We start from the raw sequence: 17645 nt of genomic DNA on the forward strand, positions 1-17645 counted from the left end.
CCTTCCCTAGACCCCTTCACTATCACACTTTCCCTGGCCTTCCTAACCCTAAGCATTCCCTGGCCCCCCCTTTCCTGCCCCCCATTCCCTGGTCCCTTTTCCTTAGGGTGGGTGGGCCAGTCCAAATGCCGGGGGGGGCTAACCCTCCTTCCCTGGCCCCCTTCCCTGGCCCCCCTAACCTGGCATCTCTTCTCTGGCCACTCTACCCTACTCCTCTTTCCCTGGCCCCCCTAACCCTAACCTTAACCATAACCCTTCCCTGGCCCCCCTTCCCTATCCCTCTTTCCCTGTCCACCCTAACCCTAACCCTAACCCTTCCCTGGCCCTTCAAACCTGGCCCCCTTCCCTATCCCTTTTTCCCTGTCCCCTCTAACCCTAACCCTATCCCTAACACCTAACCCTCCTTCCATGGCCCCCCTTCCCTGGCCCGTCTTTCCTGGGCCCCCTTCCCTATCCCTTTTTTCCTGTCCCCCCTAACCCTAACCCCTAACCCTCCTTCCCTGGCCCCCTTCCCTGGCCTCTTTTTCCTGTCCCCCCCTTCACTATCACTTTTTCCCTGTCCCCCTAACCCTAACCCTCCTTCCCTGGCCCCCTTCCCTGGCCCCCCCCTATCCCTCTTTCCCTGTCCACCCTAACCATAACCCTAACCCTTCCCTGCCCCCTTCCCTATCCCTCTTTCCCTGTCCACCCTAACCATAACCCTAACCCTTCCCTGCCCCCCATTCCCTGGCCCCCCATCCCCTTCCTTAAGGTGGGTGGGCCCAGTCCAAATGCTGGGGGTCCCTAACCCTCCTTCCCTGGCCCCCTTCCCTGGCCCCACTAACCTGGCCCCCCTTCCCTGGCCCCCCTACCCTACCCCTCTTTCCTTATCCCCCCTAACCCTAACCTTAACCCTAACCCTTCCCTGGCCCCCCTTCCCTATCCCTCTTTCCCTGTCCCCCGTAACCCTAACCCTAACCCCTAACCCTCCTTCCCTGGCCCCCCTTCCCTGGCCCCCCTTCCCTAGCCCCCCTTCCCTGGCCCCACTTCCCTATCCCTCTTTCCCTGTCCACCCTAACCCTAACCTTTCCCTGGCCCCCCTTCTCTATCCCTTTTTCGCTGTCCCCCTAACCCTAACCTTAACCCCTAACCCTCCTTCCCTGCCCCCTCTTACCTGGCCCCCCTTCCTTAACCCTCTTTCCCTGTCCACCCTAACCCTAACCCTAACTCTTCCCTGGCCCCCCTTCCCTATCCCTCTTTCCCTGTCCACCCTAACCCTAACCCTTCCCTGGCCCTTCCTTCCTGGCCACCCTTCCCTATCCTTTTTCCCCTGTCCCCCCCTAACCCTTACCCTAACCCTTCCCTGCCCCCCTTCCCTGGCCCCCTTCCCTGGCCCCCATCCCCTTCCTTAGGGTGGCTGGGCCCAGTCCAAATGCCGGGCCCTCCTAACCCTCCTTTCCTGGCCCCCTTCCCTGGCCTCTTTTCTTGTCCCTACTTCCCTATCCCTTTTTCCCTGTCCCCCCTAACCCTAACCCTGCCCTTCCCCTCCTTCCCTATGCCCCCTTCCCTGGCCCCCTTCCCTAGCCCCCTTCTCTATCCCTCTTTCCCTGGCCCCCCTAACCCTAAGCATTCCCTGGCCCCCCTTCCCTGGCCCCCTTCCCCTTCCTTAGGGTGGTTGGGCCAGTCCAAATGCTGGTCCCCCTAACCCTCCTTCCCTGTCCCCCTGCCCTGCCCTGCCCTGCCCCCCTTCCCTGGCCCCCCTACTTGGCAACTCTGCAGCTTTGCAAATCCACTGTTCCAACTCAGTGTATTCCAACTCTGGTACTCTGCAGTTGAGTATTCCTAATCAATGAACACTATACTTGGCAACTCTGTTCAGCAAAGGTAGTATTCCGACTCAATGAAGACTATACTTTGCAACTTTGCAGTTCAACAAATCTAGTATTCCAACTCAGTTCATCCAGCCCCCCTTCACTATCCCTCTTTCCCTGTCCCCCTAACCCTAACCGTAACCTTTCCCTGGGCCCCCCTTCCCTGGCCCCCATCTCCTTCCTTAGGGTGCGTGGGCCCAGTCCCAATGCTGGGGCCTCCTAACCCTCCTCCCCGGCCCCTTTTTCTTGTCCCCCCTTCCCTATCCCTTTTTCCCTGTCCCCCCTAACCCTAATCCTGCCCTGCCCCTCCTTCCCTGGGCCCCCCTTCCCTGGCCCCCTTCCCTATCCCTCTTCCCTGGCCCCCCTTCCCTGGCCCCCTAGCCCTAAGCCTTTCCTGGCCCCCCTTCCCTGCTCCCCTTCCCTGCCCCTTCCTTAGGAGGGGGTCATCCAAATGCCGGGGGCCCCCTAAGCCTCCTTCCCTGGCCCCCTTCCCTGGCGCCCCTTCCCTGGCACCCCTTAACTATTCCTTTCCCTGTCCCCATTAACCCTAGCCCTAACACCTAACCCTCCTTCCCTGGCCCCCTTCCCTGGCCCCCCTTCCCTATCCATCTTTCCCTGTCCACCCTAACCCTAACCCTTCCCTGGCCCCCCTTCCCTATCCCTCTTTCCCTGTCCACCCTACCCCTACCCCTACCCCTTCCCTGGCCCTTCAATCTTGGCCCCCCTTCAGTATCCCTCTTTCCCTGTCCCCCCTAACCCTAACCCTAACCCCTAACCCTCCTTCCCTTGCCCCCCTTCCCTGGCACCCCTTCCCTGGCCCCCCTTCCCTATTCCTTTTTCCCTGTCCACTCTGAACTTAACCTTAACCCTTCTCCGGCCCCCCCTTCCCTATCCCTCTTTTGCTGACCACCCTAACCCTAACCCTTCCCTGGCCCTTCTTTCCTGGCCCCCCTTCCCTATCCATCTTTCCCTGTCCCCCCGAAGCCTAAACCTAACCCCTAACCCTCCATCCCTGGCCCCCCTTCCCTGGCCCCACTTCCCTATCCCTCTTTCCCTGTCCACCCTAACCCTAGCCCTAACCCCTGCCCCCCTTCCCTATCCCTCTTTCTCTGTCCACCCTAACCCTAACCCTTCCCTGGCCCTTCTTTCCTGGCCCCCCCTTCCCTGGCCCCCATCCCCTTTCTTAGGGTGGGTGGGCCAGTCCAAATGCCGGGGCTCCCTAACCTTCCTTCCCTGGCCCCCCTTCCCCTTCCTTAGGGTGAGTGGGCCCAGTCCAAATGCCATTCCCTCCTAATCCTTCTTCCCTGGCCCCCCTTCTGTCACCCCTTTTTCCTGTCCTCCCTTCCCTATTCCTTTTTCCCTGTCCCCCTAACCCTGCCCCTCCTTCCCTGGGCCCCCTTCCCTGGGCCCCTTTTCTATACCTCTTCCCATGGCCCCCTAACCCTAAGCCTTCCTTTTCCCACCTTCCCTGCTCCCCCCTTCCCTGCCCCCCCTTCCTTAGGGTGGCCAAATGCTGGGGGGGCCTAACCCTCCTTCCCTGGCACCCGTTCCCTGGCACCCGTTCCCTGCCCCCCCCTACCCTATCCCTCTTTCCCTGTCCCTCCTAACCCTAACCTTTCCCTGGCCCCCCTTCCATGCCCCCCTTCCCTGGCCCCCTTCCCCTTCCTTAGGGTGGGTTGGCCAGTCCAAATGCCGGCCCCCCTAACCCTCCTTCCCTGCCCCCTGCCCTGGCCCCCCTGCCCTTCCCCCTGCCCTGGCCCCCACTTCCCTGCCCCCTTCCCCTTGGCAACTCTGCAGCTCTGCAAATCTAGTATTCCAACTCAGTACTGGTACTCTGCAGATGAGTATTCCTAATCAATGAACACTATACTTGGCAACTCTGTTCAGCAAATGTAGTATTCCGACTCAATGAAGACTATACTTTGCAACTCTGCAGTTCAACAAATTTAGTATTCCAACTCAGTTCATCCAGCAAATCGAGTTTTCCAACTCATGCAGTTTTCCAACTCACTTTGCTACTCGGCAGTTCAGCAAATCAGACATCCCAACTCAATGCAGACTTACACTTTGCTACTCTGTAATTCAGCAGATAGAGTATTCCAACTGAATTCAGTCTATAGGAGCACTGCTCAAGAAAAGATGGTGTCAGTGTAACACTTGCTGTCCGAGCAAGGGGGAAAGGTTCGGGTTAGTGTTAGAGAAAAAGGGATAGGGAAGGGGGGCCAGGGAAGGAGGTTAGGAGTCCCTGGCATTTGGACTGGGCCCACTTGAAGGAAGTGTAAATTTTCAATTTGTTTGATTTAATCCTTGCATGTTAGTCATTCACAAGATAATGAAATGAGCACCAAAAGTATTAATTTACTTTATATGAAGAATATGAGAGCACCAAAATTATAAAGGCACAAGTTTAAAATATAGGGGAGCAATTAATACTTGTAAGCTGTAGTTATCTATATAAGCCAGTAGGGAGCAGTATTTCCTAACAAAAGTTTACTTCTGCTAAAACGTCTGTACAGATACCTAATCTTACAGATGATATCAGTGACTGGTACAAGAAGGTACTAATAAACAAGCTAGTGAGCTAATTGGTAAATTGAGCTCATGGGGTGGGCACATTACGGGGCTCTACAGACTGCGTCATGATGAAATTTGAAGAAACAAAGAATTCGAAATTGTATAAAAACTGAGATGGGAGACATGCCATTTTGGAAGTCATATTTCTGACCATGAGGCTGACTTTTCCCTGCTAGCAAAAAAAAATCTACCTCTTGCTCCTAAACCTGAGTTGTCTCTGTTCTATGTTGATTCTGGCCAAAGAGCGGGGTGGCTTTTTGCATCCATCAGATTCCTGGTGACCACGAAGGGACTTTTTGGTTCCCAACTCTCCTGGAGATCTAGGGTGACCGAGTACTGGAGGAAAGGTGCACCCCAGCAATTTTGCTGGTCCTCGGGGGCTTCAGGGCTTCAGCATCTCCGGATGAGTGGAATTGCAGCGTCCCTCTTCAAAATCGACTCAGGGGAAGCAACAGGCTTGAGGTAAGAAACCCCGGAGGGGAACTAAGGGGCCCTTGGTGGGGCAGTTCTCAGAGGTAAGACCTTCTATTGTTTTTTTAAAAAAATAAAATGTTATTGGTTTTTTTTTTAGAAATATTAAATTTAACATTCGTTTAACAACATTTATAATATTAATCATTATTAAATATCTCGGTAATGTTGTTAAAAATACATAGTAATGAATTAACAATGACTTCCCCATCACCTCCCTCTGCTTCAAAGGATTAGTACATTTCTTTCGTTTATTATATTGACCCTAATATTTAACAAAAACTGTCAACAACCATCATCAAAAAACACATAATGGGTCAATTCAATATGTAACCTTCTATTTTCCCAGAATGTAATTCTTGTTCACCATAAATTCTCCATACCTCCCATTCTCCCCTGAACTGTTCATTATCACTTTGGTTAATCAAAGCCGTTAATTTTGCCATCTCCACTAAGTCTAACATTTTCAATATCCAATCGCGTTTGTCTGGGATATCCGTTGTTTTCCATTTAGCTGCGTATAACAGTCTTGCAGCCGTGATTGCATAAATCAAAAAAGTTCTGTGAGTTAAAATGGTATCTGGTATTATGCTGAGTAGCATCATCTCTGGTGACTTAGGTATATTCTTCTGCAATATCAATCTAATTTCATAATAAATAATCTCCCAAAATTCTCTAGCTTTGTCACAAGTCCACCACATATGATGAAATGAGCCAATCTCTGTATTACATTTCCAACATTTAGGGGACATCATATTGCAAATCTTCACCATCTTTTTGGGTATTAAATACCACCTATACATCATTTTATAAATATTCTCCCTTAAAGATTGGGCATAAACACCTTTTAGGTCCCGGGTCCATAGTCTTTCCCATTTATTTAATGGGATATCATGTCCTAACGTTTGTGCCCAGTCAATCATTGTTGGTTTAATTCTTTCTTGCTCACAATAGATTTCTAATAAAAGTTTATACATCTTTGAAATCAACCGTTCGTTGTTATCTAATAGGAGTCTATGAAAAAGTGATTTATCTTTGGAAAAACCTCTTTTCAAATCTTGTAAAAATACTGATGTATCTTGTTGAAATTGAAACCAGTTCAAAATCTCTTGGATCTCTTGATAGTCCTTTAAAGTACATTTATTACCATCCCATTTCAGTACATCTTGGTAAGTAACAAAACGTTCTGGTCTTAACGTACGTAATGTTAACATTTCCTGTGATGATGTCCACATTGGAGTTTTATTACAGTCAATGATCAGCACAAGTAAAACAGGTAAGTTACCAATTTACAGTCGTCTAAAAAAAAATCTGAATAAAACATTCCGTTCTTCATATTCTTTTAGGGCTACTCGATTACCGTCCCATAACAAAATATCCTGATAAGTTATAAAGGAGGAAGGTAGTAGTGGTCGCAATGTTAACATTTCTTGTGTCGAAATCCATAAAGGTGTTCTAGGCACTTCCGGTGGTGTCGCTGGGGTGAGTGCTACGTTTGCCCAGGAGCTCCTGGGTGAAATCCAAGTTTGCGTTAATTTTGGGGAGTTTTATACACCCCAACCTGACCCTTGCAAGTGGGTTGGATAGCAGGAATTCCCTGCAGCCCTTTTTGCAGTTTGACCTCCTAAATACTCCGAGGGAGCTTCCATAAGTCCCCCGGAGTTTTGGATGCCGGTCCTGCCTGGGCACTGAGGGAAGAAATCGGCATAACGCAACTTCGGCATAAGACTCTACCCTCCACCACCTTATAACCAACACAAGGACTACTTTAAGATAAGAACCTCACCTCTAGATGCCCAAGTGAGTACACAAGAATTCCTCGTTTCTTACTGGCGTTACCGAATACCCGGGGGGGGGGTAAATGAAGATATTCCCAGTACCCTTACTCCTCCCTTAATTGAATCGGATAAGTTTGACTTACAAAATCCACCAAGACTGGAGACAGGAGCCTTATCAAGTTGATCAGCTTAAATCAAAACAAAGAGTTAGAAGGACGCTTATGAGATGGACTAAAATCTTTACCAATGAGAAGCAACCTAGAGGGAAGGGGAGGGAGAATTACTCTCTGAGTTCCCGGTGAAGGGATTTCTTGGACCGGAAGACCCTCTATACCACCCTCTCTATCATCTGATTCACAACAACAGGAAGTAAGTCGCAGGACCGGATACACGTCGCACTCGAGCAACATAGAAATAATTCCTGAAGGAAACAACCATCGAGAAGAGGCGGTAGAAGGTCCGCGGCGAAAGCAACTTCCGGAATACTTCCTGGTTTGATCCGACCTAGAGCGTCCGGCAAAACTCGCTGGTATTCCAAATCTTTAACAAGCTGTTTTACAGTGAAATTTGGACCTTTTCGATTCGGAAAAATTGTTAAGCTGATCATTGACTCATTCTTTATCAACTACAAGTCAGAGGGCCCTGTCTGAAGACATGTATTTTACCAGCCTTATTTCAATGTAAATGTCTGGATCCCGCCCCCGTTCTGGCTCACTACATAGCCCTGCCTACACAAAACTGAAAGACATCGCTCAAACCTTAACTATGGAGAAGAAATTACAAGACATGTTAGCCAAACAAACAGAAGCAACAACTAAGCAGTTTGAGCAGATGTCAACACAGATGGCACAGCTGACTTCTATGATGACAAATCTTGGACAAGCATCTCAAGCCATCAACCAGAAATTGGATGTGGTTACAGAAGACCTCAAAGAGGTAAAGACTCAAATGAATACTATGAAGATGGATATGCAAACAATGGACCTATCAATTAAGAAAGTGATGGAAGAACACAAAGATACAAAGAAAAAATTAGTAAGCCAAGAAAAACAGATTGAAATACAAACTAATCAGACAGCAGCCAAAGACCAGATAGCCATGATGGAGATGAGAGTAAGAGAGACTAACCTTCGTCTGCGCAATTTACCAGATATGATGGAAGATAACAAAGAAACTGTAGTCCCAAATCTGGCTTACTTATTTCAAATAGAAGAACAAGTGTTGAGCCAAGCCATTAACAGAGTTTATAGAATACCATTACCTGCCAGAATGAAAAGATCTAAACCAAGAGATCTCATGATTGTTTTTTATGATACAAGGATCAAGGATAGGATCATGAAGATCCATTATGACAACCCGGTTTCTGCAGGAGATACTCCTCTAATACTTCTTAAAGGACATACCAAGACATTTACTTTCACAGAGGAACAATTACAAAGAATTTGTGTCTGTTTTGAAAGCTAAGGTTATTAAATACCGTTGGATTATGCCTTCACCTACAAAGAAATGAAAATGACAATCTCATCACCATCGGATGTGGGAAATTTTTTGAGGAAATATAAGACAGAACTTAAAGGATTAACCTTGGAACAAAAGGAAGAGGAAGAAGAAGAAGAAGAGGAACCACAGGGAGCAGAGGGAGGTGCTGAGTTATAGACTGAATATTTTGCTTCAATAATTATTACACCATGGCAAAAGTAATTTCTTGGAATGTAAATGGGTTGAATGAAAAAACTAAACGGGCAAGAATTTTTAAATATTTACAGAAATACAAATACTCCCTAATTTGTTTGCAAGAGACTCATATAGCAATAAAGCATGAAAGATACCTGGATAGGCAAGTGCTTGGACAAGCATTTGTCGCATCGGCCAAAACAAAAACAAAGGGAGTAGTGATATATGCTCATTCTAGCCTTAGTCCTGAATTACTGTACAAAGACAATGAAGGGAGAATTGTAATTATCAAAACTAAAATATTGGGGCAAAAGACGATTGTGGTAGGAATATATGCACCTAATGAAGGAAAAGCAAAATTTTATGGACAACTACACGAACTGATTTCCCAATATGCAAATGATCAGATTCTTTTGATGGGTGACTTCAATGGTGTTATCCTCTCAACTTTGGATAAAAAATCAAAAGCAAAAGATGAAAATGAAGGATGTTTGCCTAAAACCTTCTTCACCATGGCTTCGGAATTGGAAATACAAGACATCTGGAGAACAATGAATACAACAGCTAAAGAATATACTTATTATTCAGCAAGACATGATGCACACTTAAGGATAGATATGATATGGGCTAGTAAATCTATTTTTACGTAACTACGTAAAATTCAAATTGTACCAAGAACTCTTTCTGATCACAATCCAATTACATTTGAATGGAACAATAAACAAGCATTTAGATGGCGATTAAATGATAAACTTTTAAAGGATAACAAGATTCAAAAAGAACTACAAGACCTAATTAAAGATTTTTTTGATCATCAATCTTAATGGGGAAACTACGCTAAATATAGTTTGGGATGCATTCAAAGCTGTTCTAAGAGGATTTATGATACAGAAACACACGGCGTGGAAGAAAACCCAACTATAATTTACCAATAATATACTCTGGGATTTACAAAATTTGGAGCAAAAACTGGTTATGGCTCTACATGAAGAAGAAAAAAATGACATACAAATGAAGATCTCTGTATCTAAACACCAACTAAATTTGATAATAATGGAGGAAATGAACAAAAATTTAAAATCTGCTAAACAAAAATACTTTGAACATGCTAATAAACCTGGAAATTTTTTAGCAACCCAACTGAAAGATTCATTTCAAAAGAAGATTATAACAAAAATTCAATCCGCTAAAGGACCAGTTTATACAACTACGGATATACAAAAAGAATTTGTTTCATTCTATACTAAGTTATATCAGAAAGAAAATATCTCAAAAAAGAAAATAGACAAGTTTTTAAATTCAATACAGATGAATGTCCTTTCAAAGCGCCAACAAGAATGGATAGATGCTCCAATTACAAAGGAGGAAATACAAGAAGCAATAATGAAACAAAAAACGGACAAGACACCAGGACCAGATGGAATTACTGCATTATTTTATAAAACATTCAGTGACAATTTAGTGAATTTTTTTGTATTACTTTGTAATACAATTTTGGATAAGGGAGCATCCCCAGAGACTTGGTCACATGCATTTATATCGTTGATACCTAAGGAAGGAAGAGATCCAGAAAAAACTTCAAATTATAGACCTATCTCGCTGTTAAATGTGGATTATAAGATCTATGCTTCGGTCTTATCGAATAGGATAAAGCATTTTATTAAGGACCTTATACATGAAGACCAAGCAGGTTTTGTTCCAGGAAGGCAAATTAAATATAATATAAGAGTTTTATTAGACTCATTGGAATATTATGAGCAGAATATTCAACAAACGGCGGCCCTTGTATTTTTGGATGTTGAGAAAGCTTTTGATATGGTCTCCTGGGATTTTATGAAAAAGATATTGGAAAAATTAAATTTTGGAGACTGCTTCTTGAGAGGTATATCGGCCATATACACATCCCAACAGGCAAAAATTTTGGTGAATGAACCGATGTCTGACAATTGTTCAATTAAGAAAGGAACTAGACAAGGATGTCCCCTGTCTCCATTATTATTTTTGTTGGTGTTGGAATCACTATGCTGTAAGCTAAGGAGTATGGAGGACATTTGCGGATTAAAAATTTAAAAACATGAATTCAAATTGAGAGCATTCGCGGATGATCTTCTGTTAATTTTGGAGAACCCAACACAATCAATGAAGATATTGCTGGAAACTTTGGACGATTTTGGAAATGTATCGGGATTTAAAGTTAACCAAGAAAAAACAAAGACAATATTTAAGAATCTATCAGAAACAGAACAACAGGAATTTATATCATATACAGGTTGGGAGAAGGCTAATAAGGTCAAATATTTGGGAATCTGGATCTCTGCAAAGAATAAAGAATTGATAACTAATAATTATCTTAAATTATGGGACAAAATAAAAACTGACATGATCATTTGGTCAAATAAAAAACTGTCACTTTTGGGATGTATATCAACAGTCCAAATGAATATTTTACCAAGGATGCTTTTCTTATTCCAAAATTTGCCTATAATATCACATGTTAAATACTTTGATACTTGGAGGAAAGATGTATTAAATTTCATCTGGCAAGGGAAAAAGGCGAGGATTGCTTATAAACACTTGGTGGACTCTAAAGTTAGAGGAGGTTTAGAATTACCTAACTTTCAACTCTATGCTGAAGCGGCCGCTTTAGTATGGCTAAAGGACTGGATGAACTTATCTAATTCACGTTTGTCAGATCTTGAAGGTTTTACCAATATAAGTGGATGGCATGGCTATTTGTGGTATGGTAAAATCAAGATACAAGCATCATTTCGTAACCATATAATCAGGTCCTCCTTATTTCATACTTGGATGAGATATAAACATATTCTTGAACCAGTAACACCGATGTGGATATCACCTCAAGAAATGTTGACATTATGCCCACTTAGATTGGACAAATTTATCACCTACCAAGAGTTAATTAACTGGGAAGGGAAAAAAAGCTCAGTAAAAGACTTTCAGTTACTTAAAGACGATTTACAATGGCTTCAATATCATCAAATTAAATCAGTATTTACACAAGATATGAAGAATGGATTTTCTAAAGAAAAATCGCCTTTTCACAGGATGTTATTAGATAATAACACAACTGATCTCTAAAATGTATAATCTTCTTTTAACAATTTATTGTGAGCAGGAAATAATCAAACCAACAATGATTAATTGGGCTCAAACTGTGGGACATGATATTGCCTTAAACAAATGGGAAAGACTATGGGCGAAAGTTCTGAAAGGAATAAATGCGCAGTCAATTCGAGAAAATATCTACAAAATGATGTATAGATGGCATTTAACACCTAAGAAGATTGCAAGGATTTACAGTGACATCCCCTAAATGTTGGAAATGTAATAAAGAAGTTGGTTCTTTTTATCATATGTGGTGGACTTGTGACAAAGCTAAGGATTTTTGGGATATGATTTATAATGAATTAAGACTAATAGTACAAAAAAATATACCCAAAACACCAGAAATGATGCTATTAAGTATGATACCTGATGACTTGTTAATACAAAGGACTTTTTTGATTTATGCGACAACAGCTGCAAGACTGGTTTATGCAGCAAAATGGAATGGGGCAGACACTCCTGGCAAAAAAGACTGGATTATGAAAATGTTTGAACTGGTGGAAATGGCAAAACTCACAGCTACTTTAAACCAAAAAGACAATGTTCAATTTATGGGGGAATGGGAGGCTTGGATGAAATATTGTGAATATGAATTAGGACTGGGGGAAATGGAAGAGTACCTTTTAATCTGATCTAGATGACATTGTTAACATAAAGAAGTGTAATCAATTATATTAATAGCATATTGTGATTGAAACTTAATTGAGATATAAGAATAATTAAGATCAGACCATATCACGATGGGATAGAATACTTTATTAGGAGGCGGACGGAGGTGACGGGGAAGTCAATAAATTTTCCTTTATTTTTTATTTTTATTTAGCACTTAAATAACTATAACAACATTACTTATGATTTAGTTTTTTATATTACTTTTATTGTTGTTTGTTAACATGGAAAATTTATATTATAAAAACCAATAAAATTTTCAAAAAAAAAAAAATCCATAAAGGTGTTCTAGTCTCCAAAAGGTGCTTGTATCTTAACCATATTTTTATAATAGAAGATTTAACAATATGATGTTGGAAAGTGATTCTTAAGTTTATCATACCACAAATAACCATGCCACCCAAATCTGTTGTCAAAACCTTCTAAATCCAATAGTTTCGTATTTGTTATTTGTATCCAATCCTTTAGCCATACCATAGCTGAAGCTTCCGCATACAGTTGAAAATGTGGTAAAGCAAACCCTCCTCTTTCTTTAGTCCACTAAGTATTTATAGGCAATTCTAGGTTTTTTACCTTGCCAAATAAAGTTCAATAGGTCTTTCCTCCAGACATCACTGTACTTTTTCTGTGTGATTATAGGCAAATTCTGAAACAATGGTAAAATGTTCATTTGAGTTACTGAGATGTGACCCAGAAAGGAAATATTTTTATTGGACCATGTTATCATTTCCTTCTTCACCTGTTCCCATAGTTTAACGTAGTTGTTAAATATTAAATCTTTATTTTTGTTTGTAATCCATATACCTAAGTATTTTATGTGTTAGTTTTCTCCCATCCTGAAGTGTTTGCAAATGCAGCTTGTTCTTCTTTTGTTAAATTTTTAAATAATACTTGAGTTTTTTCTTGATTGATCTTAAAACCCGAGACTTCTCCATATTGTTTCAATATCTCCAGCAGTTTAGAAATAGATTGATTCGGATTATCCAATATAATTAACACATCATCTACAAATGCTCTGTTTAAATTCATGCTTCTTTACTTTAAGACGTTGAATTTCTTCCGATTCTCTTATTTTACAACACAATATTTCCAAGGTTAAAATAAAAAGCAGGGGAGAAAGTGGGCATCCTTGTCTAGTTCCTTTTTGAAGTTCGCAGTTTTCAGACATAGATTCATTAACCAATATTTTAGCTTTTTGTTTATTATAAATAGCTTCAATACCAGTTCTAAATCTTATACCAAATTTCATTTTTTCTAATACCTTTTTCATGAAATCCCAAGAAACCATATCAAAAGCCTTTTCCGCGTCCAGGAAGATAAAGGAAGCTTTACTTTGATTATTCATTTCATAATATTCCATTGCATCTAGTAAGATTCTCAAGTTGTCTTTTATTGGCCTTCCCGGAACAAAGCCTGCTTAGTCTTCATGAATCAATATTTTTATAATTTGTTTTAAACGATTAGATAGTATTGAAGCATCAATTTTATAACCCACATTTAACAAGGAGATCGGTCTGTAATTGGTTACCTTTTTTTGGTCTTCCCCTGCTTTATGTATCAAAGAAATGAAAGCATGAGACCAAGTTTCCGGAGAGAGTCCTGTATACAATATTGTGTTACAAACCTTCAGGAAAGGATTCTTTAAATCTTCTTTGAATGTCTTAAAAAACAATGCTGTAATTCCATCTGGGCCAGGGGTTTTATCAATTGTTTGTTTAGTTATTGCATCTTCCAGTTCTGTTGTAGTTATAGGTGCATCCAACACATTTTGTTGTTCAGAGGTCAACCCATTGATGTTTACTGATTTCAATTACCGAGTCATCTTTTTTTCTGAAATCATATCTTTTTGATACAGTTTAGTGTAAAAAGAAACAAATTCTTTCTGAATATCTATTGTAGTGTAAACCAGTCTCTTAGTTGACTGTATTTTGCTGATTATCTTCTTCTGTGTGGAGTCTCTAAGTTGGCCAGCTAAAAATTTACCTGGTCGGTTAGCATGTTCAAAGTATCTCTGTTTGGCATATTTAATATTTTTATTCAGTTCTTCCATGACTACCAGGTTTAGTTGATGTTTAGCCATCTTAATCTTTAACTGAATATTTTTCTTTTGATCTTCGTCAAACCCCAAAATAAGTTGTTGTTCTAAGTTTTGTAATTCCCAAAGTATGTCATTTGTTTGTTGTAATTATTTTTTCCTCCATGCAGTATGTTTCTGAATCATAAATCCTCTCAGCACAGCCTTGAAAGCATCCCATATCATATTTAAACTAGTTTCTCCATTGATATTAATCTCAAAATAGTCTTTAATGCATTTATGTAATTCTACTTTTATATCTTCAGCTCTTAAAAGTCTATCATTTAGTCTCCATCTAAATGCTTGTCTGTTATTCCATTCGAAAGAGACCGGATTGTAATCAGAAAATGTTCTAGGAACTACATGTATTTTACGTAGCTGTGTAAATATTGATTTACTTGCCCAAATCATGTCAATACGGGAGTGTGATCCATGTCTTGCGGAATAAAACATATATTCCTTAGAAGAAGTGTTTCTTGTTCTCCATATGTAACTCATATGTAACTCAATTTGTAACTCATCCACCATTTGAAAAAAATGATTTAGGAAGACAGCCTTCATTTTCAGCTATAGCTTTTGTCTTTTTATCAATCACACCGTTTACAACTCCATTAAAATCCCCCATTAATAATATTTGTTTGTCTGCATGCTGTAACAGGATATCATGGAGTTGTTTATAAAATTGAGCTTTACCTTCATTAGGTGCATATATGCCTACCACTAAAGTTTTTTGGCCAAAAGGTTTGGCAGAAATCACCAGTATTCTGCCTTCATCATCTTTGTAAATAAGTTCTGGAACAAATGAGGCCTGTATATAGATAACTAATCCTTTAGTTTTTGTTTTTGAAGAAGAAATAAATCTTTGACCCAAGGAAGCCCTTTCCAAATATTTTTATCCTTTCTAGAAATGTGGGTTTCTTTTAAACAAATAAGAGAATATTTTTGTTTTTGTGGGAATTTAAAAATCCGTCCTCTTTTCACTTTTTTATTTAATCCGTTTACATTCCAAGAGATAACTTTAGCCATGACAACCTAATAATTAATGTCCACCTGTAGTGCCTTTAATTGAGTCCTCATCTTCTTCATAGCTGGAGTCTGATTTCTGGTCCGAGGTTGCGCCTGTGAGATCTTTCTTGTATTTTCTCATAAATTTGCCCACATCATCCATTGTAGTGATTGTGTATTTTACCTCTTTGTAGGTGAATGCTAATCGTGGCAACAGCCATCTGTATCTTATTCCACTTTTCCTTAAGGTTGAAGTAAAGTCTTTAAAAATAGTCCTTTTGGTCATCAAATGTCTTGGTATATCCTTAAGTAATATCAATGCATTTCCTTCCAAGACGATAGGTTCTTTATAGTGTTGTTGCATCATAACGTCTTTCATCCTAACATCATAAAAGGAAATCATAACATCTTGCCTTGGCTCTTTTCAAATTGGGAGGCAAAGGTATCCTGTAGATTCTATTAATTGCATGATCCAATTCTTCCTCAGCTATGTGGAATAGGTCAGCTATTGACTTCACCAAAGATTCTCTTGTTTGACCATAGTCCTCAGATAAATTGCGCAGATGCAGGTTTGGTTCTCTGGCTTTTAAATCCATCATTGCCAATTGATCCTTTGTATTGTCATCTTGTTGTTGCACTTTTTCAAATTGTTTGTCATGGCTGTCCACTTTTTTCTTGATTTCCTTGTAGTCTTCTGTCATTTTCTTAACTGATGTGTCCATTGTCTTCATATCAGCTTGTAATGATGAAACTTGCGTCTTCATCTCCTGTACTTCTTTAGTTACCATATCGTTTCCCTGCCAGCATATCAGCCAATTTACTCACTTGCACTTCTTGTTGTTTAGAAAGCTGTTCCATTTGTTTGTTTTTTGTTGTTCCATTTGCTTAGTAAAAGTATCAGTTTGTTTGGCTATAAGGTCTTGTAGTTTTTTATCTTGCTTTTCTGTTGCCATGTCTGTAGAGGGTTTAGAAGTTGCAGGAGTATGCAAAGAACCAGATCGTGGTCTTGATACAGACATGTACAGCTAGCAAAAAGATCGAGATTTAGGCAGGTTCAAATCAGTTAAATTTCCAGCATGCTATGTCAACTGAAACCTCCAAGCTGTTTCGCTGTATTTATTTTTGTTTTAGTCTTTAATTTGGTAGAGAAAATCAATTTAAAAGTTTTCGGGTACCATAGAGTAGATGAGACGCTCTAGCTCGGCTTAGACAGGAAGTAGGAAGTACCACGGACCTTCTGCCTTTCTTTTTTATGGTTATTGAAGAGAGACAGGTTAACCTGTTACACCAGGAAGCGCGCTTCAGGTACTACGGTGGTGGTTTTGAAGCCGGTATTTTCTCTTTGCCTGTTGACTGGTACCTCTATGATGCCACATAGTCTGAGTTCTTTGCCGCAGCAGCCATTATGAAGAGGAGGGTCTAAGGCGACTTCCTCTTTCTTTCTCCGATTTCCCAGCTTTTTATTGGAGGTCAGTATGTCATTTCAGTTACTCCTTTGTTTAGTCTAGCATGCCGTTTATTTAATAAGCCTCCTGCCGATTATCCGCATATATATTCATGAGTCCAATAGTTCCAAAGTTTGGGGGAGGAGGCAGGGATCCCCGGTTAACACAGTCTTAATATGAAATTGATTTCAAGATAGAAAGCAGAGGGGGTTCTTATCACTCACTCAGATGAGGCTTTCACTTTTAAAGTTGGTTACTTAGATGGTATAGGATAAGGGAGAATGAAGCCTTTAAGCCAAAAGAAACGTCCGCGGTGAATTCCAATCCCCTCATGCCCGCGGGACAGACATCCAAGCCTCCGGGAGTCTTAAAAAAGCTCGGAGTAGCTCAGGAGTCAACCGCTCTTCAAAGGCAGCAGGAGTAATCCTGAGTCCCGATCCACTGTTTAGGCATTGGGGGGGTGTCAAGCCCCCCAAATTAGATGTTTTTTGGGTCTCAAGCCGGGACAGCCTGGTGAGACAGAGCACTTCGGTCAGCAGCCTTACTGGAAGTTTGGGATGATAAACATTTTGACCTATGTAATGCGTGTGAAAATACTACTATTTTTCTTTTTCCATTCCTTCAAATCTTGATTTATTTGACTCCAGAGTACCTTGTAATTATATACCTTATTCAAAATTTTTAGGATAGTAATCCCTAAAAATTTAAAACTTTGCTGCACTAGTTGTATTTTTAAACTATGGGGGGAAGATAGATAGCAACAATGAAGGGGTCGGGGCAGAGAAACCCACCCCCTGAGCCCTTGATCCAAATCAGGGTGGGAAATGAAGTCTTTTCAGCTCTGTTTGGATTCAGGAGCAACTCACTCTGCAATACCAAAGAAACCAAAAGGATTGAAACTGGGAAATAAAGTTACAAAAATCGTGGGGGTGGATGGGAAGCCCACGGATTGCCCTTTTTTGGAAGAAGGGGAATTGGT

This window comes from Euleptes europaea, chromosome 3 (genome assembly GCF_029931775.1).
Source record: "Euleptes europaea isolate rEulEur1 chromosome 3, rEulEur1.hap1, whole genome shotgun sequence".
In the NCBI taxonomy this organism is placed as follows: domain Eukaryota; kingdom Metazoa; phylum Chordata; class Lepidosauria; order Squamata; family Sphaerodactylidae; genus Euleptes; species Euleptes europaea.